Source organism: Trichosurus vulpecula, chromosome X (assembly GCF_011100635.1).
Source record: "Trichosurus vulpecula isolate mTriVul1 chromosome X, mTriVul1.pri, whole genome shotgun sequence".
Lineage (NCBI taxonomy): Eukaryota > Metazoa > Chordata > Mammalia > Diprotodontia > Phalangeridae > Trichosurus > Trichosurus vulpecula.
Window position 1 is genome coordinate 45303249 of NC_050582.1, and position 13026 is coordinate 45316274.

The 13026-nt window shown below is 51.0% G+C and overlaps 1 protein-coding gene across 1 annotated transcript in view; it reads left to right on the top strand.

The window, feature by feature from the left end:
- Positions 1 to 877: 877 nt before the first annotated feature.
- Positions 878 to 13026, top strand: part of ELF4 (E74 like ETS transcription factor 4) — a 56926-nt gene continuing 44777 nt past the window's right edge. The window contains exon 1 of the mRNA XM_036740147.1: positions 878 to 1046. The gene's annotated coding sequence lies outside the window, so the exon portion shown is untranslated. The remainder of the gene's footprint in view (positions 1047 to 13026) is intronic.

The following is a 13026-nucleotide window of genomic DNA, read 5'->3' on the forward strand; positions in this document are numbered from 1 at the left end:
GCGGGCAGATGCTTCAAAGGAGACAGCCTCTCCCCCGCCTCTGCCCTCAGCTCTTTGGGTCTTTCTACTGTGATTTCCCCTTTTTTCTCTCTCATTTCTCTCTTCTCTTCACTGGTTTCCACAGTGAAGTCAGGGCTGACTCCTGCCTTCCATAGCTCTTGGTGACTGTCTCTCTTCTCAGTTTCTTTTGTCCCCAGTCTCTCTCTTCTACATTTTGTCTCATTCCATCTCTGCCTCTCCTTGCCTCTGTTTCTGACTGCCTTTCTCTCCACTTTCTGTCTTTCTGGGTCTTCCTCTTCCTCTGTTTCCCTCTTCTGTCTGAGTCTCTCAGTATTGGCCTCCCTCAGCCTCCCTCTCTTCTGGGTTTCTCAGTCTGTCTCTGGATTTTTCTTTACCTCACTCTCTATTCCTGCCTCCCTCTGTCTCTCTGTGTTTCTGCCTCCTATCCCTGCCTCCCTCTATCTCTCTGTCTCTGCCTCCTGTCTCTGCCTCCCTCTATCTCTGGATGTTTCTGCCTCCCTCACGGTCTCCCTCTCCTGTCTATCTCTACGTGTCTCTGTCTCCTCCTATCTCTGTCTCCCCCTCCTGTACATCTCTGTGTCTCCGCCTCTTTTTCTCGGTCTCTGTCTCTCCGTGTCTCTGAGTGTTTCCCCTCCCCCTCACCCCCCCACCCACAGTGTTTTCCCAGGCGGGGCGCCCCCGGCTCACCTGATATTTGCATACTGCCCTCGAAGTAGCCAGTGGCAGCTGGGCCGGTGGGAGAGGCAGAGCCAGAGGCTGAGCCTCACCCCGACCCGCCCGCCCGCCGGGGCCAGGAGGTGAGTCAGAGGGGGAGGAGGCTGAGGCTGCACACCAGTGAGTTGTAGTTCTCCTTTTGGGCTGTCCCCAGTTTTCCTTGCTGTTCTCCTTTCTCGACAGAGCCTCCTGAGGGTGGGGGGAGGGGGCGAGCCCAGCCTTCCCCTGCAGCCCCCACAGCTGAGCCTCCTACCGGGCTGCCCATCCCGGGCCGGACCATGGTCCTGCGGCGGGAGTCCCAGCTGCCAGAGGTACGTCCCGGCCGCCCAAGGAGGGGAGAAGAGGGGAGGGGAGGGGAAGGGGGAGCAGGGAGAGAGGCTGGGCTGGGGGAAGAGGGAAGGAGAATCAGTCTTACGGAGAGAGCATCCGGCCTGCCAGGGAGTGGAAAGTGGGCACCGGCCCGGAGGTGGGCATCGGGTGCCTGTGGGCACCCTGCCCGACGCGTCCCGTCCCTGCCCTGCCGCTCCCCCACCCGCCGCCGCGGCGGCGGCCGCCGCCACGAGAGCTGGCTTTTCGGGCTAGAAGTCTGGCCAGCCCACCTGTGTTTGGGGGAGAGTAGGGCGCTTAAACTACACCCCTCCCGGGCCTGGGGCCCAGGGGCTCCCCTAGAGAGCTCGAAGGGAGCTCAGGGGTCATCTAGTCCAACCCCCTCGTTTTGCATAAGGGGAAACCGAGGCGCAGGTCGCTGTAAGTGACTTTCTCAAGGTCCCACTAGGCATCTAGCAAATAACCCGCGAATCGAGATTTGGGCTGGAGCTCAGTGTTCTTTTAAAGGTCTCACACTGCCCCATCTGCCCTGGCCTCTCCCCTCCTTCAGTGAAAGCCCTTCCCCAGGAGCTAAACCAGGGACAGTGGGCATCTCTCCCCGGCAAATGCCAGGGAAGCAGATCTAGTGCTCACAAAATCTTAGTCTGCTGAGTTGTATTGAATGGCTAACTGACTGGAGGGGGGGCAGGCCTGAGTTGGGGTGGGGGGAGCAGACCTGACATATAGAGTGAGCTCAAGCTGGGGAGAGCAGGTCTGGGGGCGGGGAGCAGGCCTGAAATGTAGGGTGGGCCTGAGGGGGGAGAAGGCTTGAGTTGGGGGGGCAGGTCTAAAATGGGGGAACAGGCCTGAACTGAAGGGGGAGCAGGCCAGAGCTGGGTGGGAAGCAGGTCTGAATTTGGGATAGTGGGTTTGAACTTGGGGGGAGCAGGCCTGAGCTAGGTGGGGAGCTGGCCTGAGTGGGGGGGGGTTGGGCCTGATTTGGGGGGTTGGGCCAGTGGGCCTGAACTTGTGGGGGAGGGGCAGGGAACTTTTGCTAAGATAAGTTAGAGAGTTAGGTTCTCAATGACTGTATAACTCATTTCTCCAGTACTTTATTTACACAACAGCCCTTCCAAAGGACAATAGCACATGCTACTCTTAAGAAAGGACCTTAGAGATCATCGAATTCTTCTCCTCCATTTTACAGAGACAGAAACTGAGGCTTAGTGAAGAGATGTGGTCCTTGTCTGAGCTGGGTTTTGAACCATTAGCCATAGAAGCCTCCCTTTCTTCTCCTCCCACAATCCCAAGGAGTAGCCCTCCCTAGCCCTTGGATCTCTAGTCTTGAGCTTTCTGGGCCCAGACTCCTATGGGCACACCTCAGGATGGGAGAGCCTTCCTTGCCTCTTCCCCACTTTTTGTCCCTGGGCCAGCCTTCCCCCCCTACTCCCAGCAGGCCCACTTCCACCCACCTGGCGGCCACCTCCAGTTCCCCCCACATTCCCCACTCAACAATACTCCCTCTTCCCACCTTCCCCCTAAGTTTGGCCATTGGATTTCTGTCCCTCATCTCTCTGCTCAAGACAGAGGCCTGTCTCATCCTGAAGCTTCTCCTGGTTAATGTTTGACAGTTCACTGTGGCTAATCATTTTAATTAGCTCTTAAAGTGGGGAGGAACAGTTAACCTTGGACTCCTTGATTCCAGGCTGTAAGGGCCTCAGATGGTGGGGGGGTGGGGGCAGAGACAGACTTGAAGCCAGCCAGTGGGAGGCACTCCTCCTAACTCCGATTTCTCTTGCCTCTGGCCCCAGGCATCCTGGTCTCAGGTATCAACATCTAGGGAGGGTCTACTGGGGGCTGCCCCCTGGACCAAGTGCTGGGTGAGGAAACAGGGTAGCAAGGGGACCTGGGTACCTAGGCTGAGAGGGGAAACAAGAAATCCTTGCCCTAAGGAAGCCCTCCCTAGCTTTGGTATGGGAGGATCACAGGAAGCTAGATGTAAAGTTAGAAGACACCTCGGACAGAGTTCATCCAGGAGGCCCAGGTCCTTTGGACAGGGTACTCCTAGAGTCTAGGGGTGAGGAACCTGCGGCCTCAAGGCCACAAGTGGCCCTCTAGGTCCTCAAGTGCAGCCTTTGACTAAATCCAAACTCCACAGAACAAAGTTTGGATTCAGTCAAAGGGCTGCACTTGAGGATCTAGAGGGCCACTTGTGGCCTCACAGGCTCCCCACCTTTGTCTGGACTGAGGGAATCATTGATCTGGTAGTGAAGTCAGGCTCTGCCTGCGGGGATCCCCCAGTCTGATGTAGGAGAAACACTGTACCTGCCTTCAGTATATTGGAGGGGACAGAGCTCTGACCTTAGGAAGTCCCCTCCCCCAATATGATAGAAGATACAAAAGCCTTGTTCTTAGAGGGCACCCCCCCACACACACACAGTCTGCTGGGGGAGACACAGGCCCTGCCCTCAGGAAGTAGGCTGAGTAGGCTGAAGAACACTGACCTGACCCCACAGCTCTATCTCCAAGGACATGTGAACTTAGCCCATAAGTGGGCCAGACTGTCCTGTGAGTCAAGTGGAGTTCAGTTTGGAGGGCTTTCTGGCCTCCCTCCCTGGGGCTGGGGGAGGCTTCTCCTGGGCTCAGGCTGCAGCTTTCAGGCCGCCCTGACCTGCTGGGAGCTGAAGGAGTGGCTTGTTTGCAGCTATGTCTGGCATTCCCCCCATGAAGGCCTTGTGTTTGCTCGGCTGCTCCGGCAATTAGCATCCACCCCTGAGCAGGCAGGGGCCCAGCCCTGGGCCTCTCACCCCGGCTGGCTGCTGCGGTTTGAGCCCTGGGCCTCTCACCCCGGCTGACTGAGTTGCCTGCTGGGACAAGGAACAAGGTCTGTCTAAAGCTAGGAAGGATCCTTAAGAGGACAGTTAGACTAACACCCTTTTTTACAAATGGGGAAACTGAGTCCTGGAGGGGTTCCAGCAGAATTTCTTGAGCTGGGAGCAAGAATAGATTCCTTAGATACCCCTTTCCCCTACCATCCCTCTCCCTGGGGCTCCTCATCTCTCCTCCCTGAAGAGGAAAGCACGAAGAAGGTACAGTACAAACCCATCCCCACTGGGGTGAACAGAACAGGCCTATTACAGTGACCTACCCACACACACACACACACACACACACCCTGAAGTGGAGGGAGGGGGACACTTCTGACACCTGGTCTGAGCTCCCACAGATGGACTGGGCAAAGTCAGGAGAGCAGCCTTCCTGATCCCTAGCTGTCTTAGGATTGGTTGGGTGTTGTTTTGGGGTTTTGACTTTTTGCAACCCCTTCTCCCTCCTCTGACCCACCTTCACCACCATGAGGCATCGCCTAAACCTGGTGTGCCCCCAGTCTCAGAGCAGGCCAATTAGAACTCTGGAGGGGAGGAGGGGCAGGGTTCCAAACCAAAAAGAGAAGCCTCTTAGGCTTGCAAAGATGAAGACGAGAGGGGACAGGATCAACAGTCTGAAAAAAATCACAAGGTGCCTGGAGAGGGGAGCCCAGGTTTAGGGCCAATTAAAACCCAAACCGGCCTACTTTACTGAATGGGCAATTATAACATCTATGGAACTCCTTACCTCTAAGGGACAATCCAGGCTAAAATCCAGAAGCCAGTTTCCTAAGAGGTTTTGATAAATTTGTGGGGGATAGACTGAGCTGTCCGGGAGGGTGAGCAGACCCTCCCTGATAAGGATACCCCAAGCAGAGCCAATGATAGAATCCTGGGTGGGGGGAGGTTTGAGGGGTTCTTGCTTCTTGCTTCTTTCCAGCAGTGGAAAGAGCACAGGATGGAGAACCAGAGGACCTGCATTCAAATCCTAGCCCTGTCACTTGCTAACTATATGTCCTAGGGAAAATTTCTGGGCCTCAGTCTTTTCCTCCCTAAAATTAGGCATTGAGACTAGATGCCTTCTGAACGAATTTCCCCTCTGTAAATCAGTGATGTAAGGATCTAGGGTTTTGGCACAGAAAAGAGAATGTTCTTCAAAGTTATTAAGGAGTATGTGATGTGGTGACCAGAACACTGGGCTCGGAGGGAAAGGATTCCCATTTGAACCCTGGCTTTGCTCCTCACCAGCTGTGGGAGCTTGAATACTTGGGCCTCAGTTTCTTTGTCTGTAAAGTGAAGGGCTGGGATTAAAGGGCCTCTGGGATCCCTTCCAGCTCTAAATCTCAGATCCTATATGTGACCTTTGATAAGTCACAACCTCCTTAGGCCTCAATTTCCTTGTCTGTATTATGAGATTAGACTAGAAGATCTCTAAGGTAAGGGCAGCTAAGTGGTTTAGTGGATAGAGCAAGGGCCTGGAGTCAGGAAGACCTGAGTTCAAGTCTGGCCTCAGACGCTTATTAGTTGTGTGACCCTGCCAAGTCACTTAACTCTTTTGCCTCAGTTTCCTCATCTGTAAAATGAGCTGGAAAGGGAAATGGTAAACCACTCCATTAATTTTGCTAAGAAGACCCCCAATGGGGTCACTAAGAGTCAGACACAACTGAAACAATTGAACAACAACAAATCTCAGAGTCCCCTTCTAGCTTTGACATTCTCGAAACTGAAGTCCCTTCTCCTCTCTGGGCCTCAGTTTCCCCCTTTGTAAATAGATGGGGGTTGGACTAAATGACCTCAAAGGGCCTTTCCAGCTCTTAATCCTGTGGTTACCCAGCTCAGGGGTTTTCAGTAAATGATCATGGTTGTGAGTTTGGGGGCCCCAGAACACATGTCTACAGGCAGGCAGCTAGTTCAGGGCTGGGGCTGCCCCTTCAGTTTCTTTTGTAGTTCCCCTCCCCCACTGGGCTGGGTGCTTCACATGAACTCAGTGTCCTGGCTTTAGTACATATCGAAGTCACCTTCCCTCCTTTCCGCCCCAGTCACTGTTGTCTCTACCCCCACCCCTATAGACAAGGGAACCAGGAACCACGGGCACCCTCACCCACCAAAGCCCAGTCTGGGGAATACTGAAAGCTTTGCCCCTTGATCGCAAACATTCCTCTCCCATGCCTTTGAGAGGAGGCTTCTGAGGACAGGTGCCAGGGCCTGAGAGGACTCCCCGCCTTCATCTAGTGACTCAGGTCTGGAGAAGGGTGCTTCCTCCAGGCCACTGAGAAAGGTCAGAGGTCGATAGAACTCGAGGTGGTCTGGGCCTTAGAGGGAATCCTAGTCCTACCTACCTTTAGAGACCCAAGGAGAAGGGCTTGCCCAAGGGCACACAAGTAATGAGTGGCTAAGTGAGGATTCGAATCCAAATTTTCTGAGCCAAAATCCAGTGCTTTTTTTTCCAATCCAGGAGACCCCCTGGAGCCCTTGATGTGTCCTTGACAGTCATTGCTGAACCACTCTTAGCTGTGATCATATGACACTGGAAAAGCTTTACAGCATACGGAACATTTGGTTTTGGCATCAAGAAATGGGTGGGTTTCCTTCCATTGGTGGTGGGTTCCATCCAATTCCATCCATTGGTTTCCATCCAAATTTCCTAGCCATGTGGCCCTGGGCAAAGTTCCTTCCCTGATGAGCCTCAGTTTCCTTACCTGTAAAAGAGGAATATCGAGCCCTTTGTAGGGTTGTCAGGAAGAAAGTGCTTTGTAAATGGTAAAGTACTTTAGAAATGGGAGCTAAGTGGAAGGAGTATCTAATGGCCTATTGAACAGCAGAGTGGTCGTCTAGGGAGGAGTGGGACCCCAAGAGCTTCCATCTCTCCTCTTCCTCATCATTTTTATTAAGGCATCCGTCTTCATCCCCTCATCTTTCCCTCTGTTGTGGTTCTCATCATTGGCATCAAGTTATTATTAAATGATCTTGGGGAAATAATCAGTTACTCCTGGGAATCATGGAACAAAGCCAGGAGGCAACTGGCATTTCACCCACATCTTGTTCCTCCCATCTCTGCTCTAGCAATCCGGGAAGGCCCAGGGCCTGCTTTAGTGGAAAGAGTGCTGCTTTGGGAGGCAGACAACACAGACCAGAATCAAGAGACCTTTCCCTGTCACTTCTCTCCTCTCTAAAATGAAAGGGTTAAACCCGGTGATCTCTAAGATCCCTTGCAGCTTTGGCACTCTGTGGTCTTGGCCTAGAATGGCCCAGAAGGGGCTAAGTCTAGGCTTGGCTCAGTGAATAGAGTGTCATGGACTTGGAGTCAAAAAGGCCTGAGTTCAAATCCAGCCTCACATATTTACTAGCTGAGGAATCTTGGGCAAGTTCCTTAACTTCTGTTTGCCTCAGTTTCCTCATTTGTAAGATGGAGATAATAATAGCAGCTACCTCCCAGGGTTGTTGTGTGGATCAAGTGAAATGATAGATATAGAAATATAAAGCATCTTGCAAATCTTAGAGTTCTACATACATGCTAGCTGCTATCATTTTGTGACTCTGATTTCAAACTGTTTCCAGTAGGCCAATCTGGGGATAGCTTGGGCATTTGGTCTGCCACAGAGAGATAACCTAGAGCAGAACTTTGAGGTCAGCCTGGGAATAATAAGCCGAGTCTCCAGGGCCCCAAGATAACCTGCAAACGGACCAGTCTTGAGAGTAGACATTCAGGCTTCCCCTTTCATCCTGATTCAACCTTGTAGAACAAAGATGCCTCAGAGACTAGGGGACAGGAGGACAGGAGCTTGGGCAATTGAATTCATGACCTGGAATACTTGCCCAGGGTCCTAGGGGAGAACCCTCCCTTTTCCCAGAATGCCCTTGACCACCTCCCGGTGGCCTCACCTCCTGAGCAAGGGCCAGGCCAGCTGCTTGGTTGTCCAGCTGACCTGGAAGGGTGCCAACATGCACAGGGTCCCACTCTTTTGAGGAAAGCAGGACACGCCTGGCCCCTGCCCTCAAGGGTCTGAAACCAGTGGCAGAAGCTGGGGCAAGGCAGATAGGTATACTCAGTTCCACAGCAGGTCAAGAGCTAACATGCCAAATGGCCCTGGGAGGAAAACAATATTTACATCATATATGAAGTTTAGTGTTTGTGGTTTGGATGGTGGTGAGGGTCAAGAGGGAGGGGGACTGGAGAAAGGGCACTCCATGACCTGTATTGTTTTCATTGGAGAAGGCTTCCTGGAGTGGGTGAGTGGCCCCAATGAAAGAGGAAAGAGTCTTCATGGCAAGGCTATGGGGACATTCCGGGTCAGAGATGATAGAGTCTACAAGGGCCAAGGGGTCCTACCCTAACAGAGCTCCCAGTCTATGGAGGCAGGGGAGGGGGACTGGAAACACACAGGTAATGTCGATATTTCAGTCTAGCTGTAATCTTCCATATATGGTTATTTTCTCCAAAGGTACAGATCACAATTCATCCACATCTTATTATCCAATATGATTCTTGCCCATGTCTTTGAGAAACCTACCATAGGAGAACTTCCCAACAGACAGGTCTTTTAAGAGGCTTCTTTTCCTGTCACACATGTGGATAATGATGGCTTTTTGATGGCTTTTGCACTGATTCTTAGGAGAAAGTAATGGCTGGTGATATACTGCCACTTACCCTCATGATGCATTGCCTTTTGGGTGGTCTGGTATCGTGGCTCTCCATGGATTGTGGAGCCCCAGGCTCCACAGCCATAGGGCATCACTGGTAGCATGTTGGCATTCAAGAACTAGGCTCTTGTGGCAGGAAACAGCTTAGGGGTCCCCAATTCCAGATAACTGAAATCCACAATGTCACGTAAGTGGACTAGAAAGGTTTGAATGAAGGGCTCTTTGCCACAACCTTGGGGTTATCTTTGCTTCTTCCCTGGATCTACCTCACCTCTTCTATCTAATCAATCATTGAGTCTTAGCAATCACTCACTCCCAATGCCTTCTTTTCTCTTCTCTCTAGTCCCATTTCCCCAATCTAGTACAGGTCATCATTACTACCTGAACTACTACAAAGGGCTCCTAACAGGCCTTCCTGCTTCTATGGTCACCGCCATCCGATCCCTAGAGCATCTTTATTGTAGATAGATCTGGTCATGTCGCTCCTTTGCCAAAAAATTGCCAGTGGCTCCCTATTACCTACCTGGTGAAAGTTCACCCATCCCTTTCTGGTATTCAAGGCTCTCCATAATCTGGTTCCACCCACTTCTCCACCCACTCTATGCTTCAGCCAAAAAGATCTCCTTTCTTTCTGCCAAACACACCCTGTACTTTCCCATCTCAGAACCTTTGCTCAGGCTGTTCAGTATTTCTGGGATGCCTTCTCAACAACTCTCCACCTGGTGAATTCAGACCCAGCTCAAATGCCACCTTCTCCACATGGGTAGCCATGTAGGCTTGGGCAAGACACTTTAACCTCTCCAAGTCTCAGGTTCCTTATCCCTAAAATGAGGGGTTTGGTTCAGACATCTTCTAAGGTCGCTTACGGCTCTGATGCTATGACCCTTTACTAATTTCCACCTGCAGGTAAGGCATGACCTTCCCCTTCACCCAGGGCTCTCCCCCTGAGCATTTTGCTTAGACCTCATCAGAGAATACACTAAGCTGGACCATGGAATCCAATCCCCTCATTTCACAGAGGAAGTAACTGAGGCCCAGAGATCATGTGACTAGCCTAAAGTCACAGCTAGTAACCATGAGAGACAGGATCTGAACTCAGGTCTTCTGATTCCAGGTCCAGTGTCCTTTCCACTGTATCATGTTGCCTGTTGTGAGTGGGTTAGCTTTATTTTATGTTCCCGCTGGACTGTGAGCTCCAGGAGAGCAGGAATCATGTCTTGTCTACACATTGTCTCTCCCCTAGTGCCCAGTGCAGGGCTGCTGGCTTGGTTTAACAAATTAATAAATGGAGATAGATAAATAGATAGATAGACAGACAGACAGACAGATGGATGGACGGACAGGTAGGTAGGTAGACAGACAGACAGGTAGATAGATAGATAGATAGACAGGCACACAGACAGATAGACAGACAGACAGACAGACAGACAGGTAGATAGATAGACAGACAGACAGATAGACAGGCGGACAGACAGACAGATAGATAGACAGACAGACAGACAGACAGACGGATGGACAGGTAGGTAGGCAGACAGACAGGTAGATAGACAGATAGACAGGAAGACAGACAGATAGGCAGACAGACAGACAGGTAGCTAGATAGACAGACAAATAAGTAGACAGACAGACAGATAGATAGATAGACAGGCAGACAGACAGACAAACAGACAGACAGACGGACAGGTAGGTAGACAGACAGGGTAGATAGATAGACAGACAGGCAGACAGACAGACAGACGGATGGACAGGTAGGTAGGTAGACAGATAGACAGACATACAGGTAGGTAGACAGGCAGGCAGACAGGTAGATAGATAGATAGACAGACAGACAGACAGATGGATAGACAGGTAGGCAGACAGACAGGTAGATAGATAGACATACAGGCAGACAGACAGACAGACAGACAGGCAGACAGACGAACAGGTAGGTAGATAGGCAGGCAGGCAGGTAGATAGACAGATAGACAGACAGACAGATGGACAGACAGGTAGGTAGACAGACAGGTAGATAGATAGACAGGAAGGCAGACAGATAGATAGATAGGTGGACAAATAAATAAATGAGGAAATGAACAAACAAATAGTTATTGAACAGTTGAATGTTACCAGAGGTTATTGGAGGGGGCGGGAGATCCTCTCCCAGCCCTGTAAGTGGCTCCCCCAGCACAGGCTCCCAGATTCTCCAGGCCAGGACTCTACTGTGGCTCCAGCTCTCTAGGAGCTCCCAGGTATGAACCCCGCAGAGGGCCTGCTCACCTCCCCAGATGCCTCAGTCCTCCCTGAATTTATCCACACCTTTGGGGAAGCTGCTTTGGTTATTTAGCCCACATTCTTTCTTGCAGGTACGCCATTCCCCAGACCTGTTAAACTGCCCACGCTATAGAGTAGGCTGCCTATGAGTGATCCTCTCTCCTGCTACTTGGTGACTTTATAGCTGTTGTAGGTCCTGTCCTCTCCTGCCTTCACCTTTGCAGGCCAAAGAGATGTCTCTTCTTTTGTGACTGTGTTCATAGGAACCGACACCCCGCCCTCTTCCCTGGAGCATTTGGATTGGCCTTCTCAGAGAACTGTGGAATGCCAGACCTGGAAAAGATCTTAGAATCTAGTCCAGCCCCTTCATGTTTCAGCTGGGGAAGTTGGCCCAGACAGTGATGGAATGAAAGTTCCATAAGAGCCAAGACCCACTCTTTTTTTGGTCCTTATAGCCTATTTTAGGTGCTTCATGAATGCTTGTCGATTGACTGATTGAAGAGGCCATCCCAAGGTCACAGCCCCTTGGTGTACTAGCAGTAGCTGATGCCTTAAAATTTAGCAAGCCATGTTATACCTCCTGTGGGTGTCCTAGATGCTACTGGTATTTTTATCTCCATTTTATACTTACAAGATGCACAGAGGGACAGTGACTTGCGTAGGGTCACACAGCTAGTGTGACCAAAGGCTGGGGAAGGGCATGCTTTCTGTGAGACACCTGGCCCACTTTTTGATGCTGCTCAGGAGAGATGCCAGGTTCCCAAGCTCACTGAGCAGGCTGGGCTAAAACCTTGCAGCCAGAGAGGAAGACCTGTCTCAATGGGGAGAACCATGGGTGAGCCCTCTGGGCATCTGGGCCCTTTGCCCACTTTTTCTCCTCTAGTCACCTTTAGTGTTGCCAAGAGAAATCCCCTGGGTTGGGACTGGGGTTAGAAACTCATGGGAGGAGAGACTGGATCTATGATTTCATTGATGTAGGGAGAATGAGACAAGGAAACTCCCTTTACAAGTCTAATACAAGTCTGTGCCTTCTCTACAATTTATAGTCTTAGAAGGTTTAAGGGGGCATTGAGAAGCCAAGTGACTTGCCCAGGGTCACACAGTTGGTATTTGTCAAAGGCAGAACTTGACCTCATATATTCCTGACTCTGAGACCACCTCTATCCACTAATGCCATACTGCCTCTCAGAATAGCTCATAGGATCATGGATTTAGAGCTGGAAGGGCCCTGAAAGGCCATTGAGTCCAACACCCTCTTTTATGTGAAGAAGGGAACTGAAGTTAAGTGACTTGCCCAGGGTCACACAGCACTCTAGATAAGATCTGGACCTAGGTGCTCTTGACTCCAGTGTCTTGTCCACTATACCATGCTGCCTTTGCTCTAGGCAGAGCTAGAAGGGAGCTTTAAGATCATATGTAGACCAAACCAGTCATTTAATAGGAAGGGAAACTGAGGCCCAGAGAGGTCACATAGCCATTAAGTAGCAAAGCCAAGTCCAGTGCCCACCCTTGTAACTGGACCACAATGCCACTCCACTATAACACATTTGTGGGGTTCTGATCCAGGTATATGGGAAAATTCAAATCAAGATCACTCAGAGGACCTTTTGCAGCAGGAACCAAATTCATGAGCCAGGCTGCCACCCTGGGCCCCTCTCACCTGCCTTTGAGTCTCCACATGTCTGTGGTCAGGAAGGTCAGGAAGACCTGAGTTGCAATTCTGCCTCAGACACTTACTAGCTGTGTGTCCTAGGTGCAGGCTTCATTTTTCTGAGACTCAGTTCTCTCATCTGTAAAATGGGAGGAGGCAGGGTAGACTGGAAGCCCCTTCAAGCTGTACCTCTGTGATCATCTTTACAGTTACTTAACTCAATATGAATATAAATGCTTGCAATGGGGATACTGAGTCCAAAAACTTGTATGGTCCCTGGCCTCGAGGAACCTATAATGTCTGTTGCGGGGATTCAACATGTACATAGAGAAGCAAACAGGAGGTAGTTTGAAGCAGGAGGGAGCAACAACTTGGAGAGGGGGAGAGAGAAATCAGGGTAGACTTCTTGGAGGAGGTGGCCCATCAATTGAGTCTAAAGGATGATAATAAGGTTTCTGAGAGCACAAGATGTGGAGGAAATGTATATTCCAGATATAGGAGGACAGCCTTTTGAAGTCATGAAGGTGAGAGAGAAAACAGGAATAACTGGCAGACCACTTTGGCTAGATGTAAAGAGGA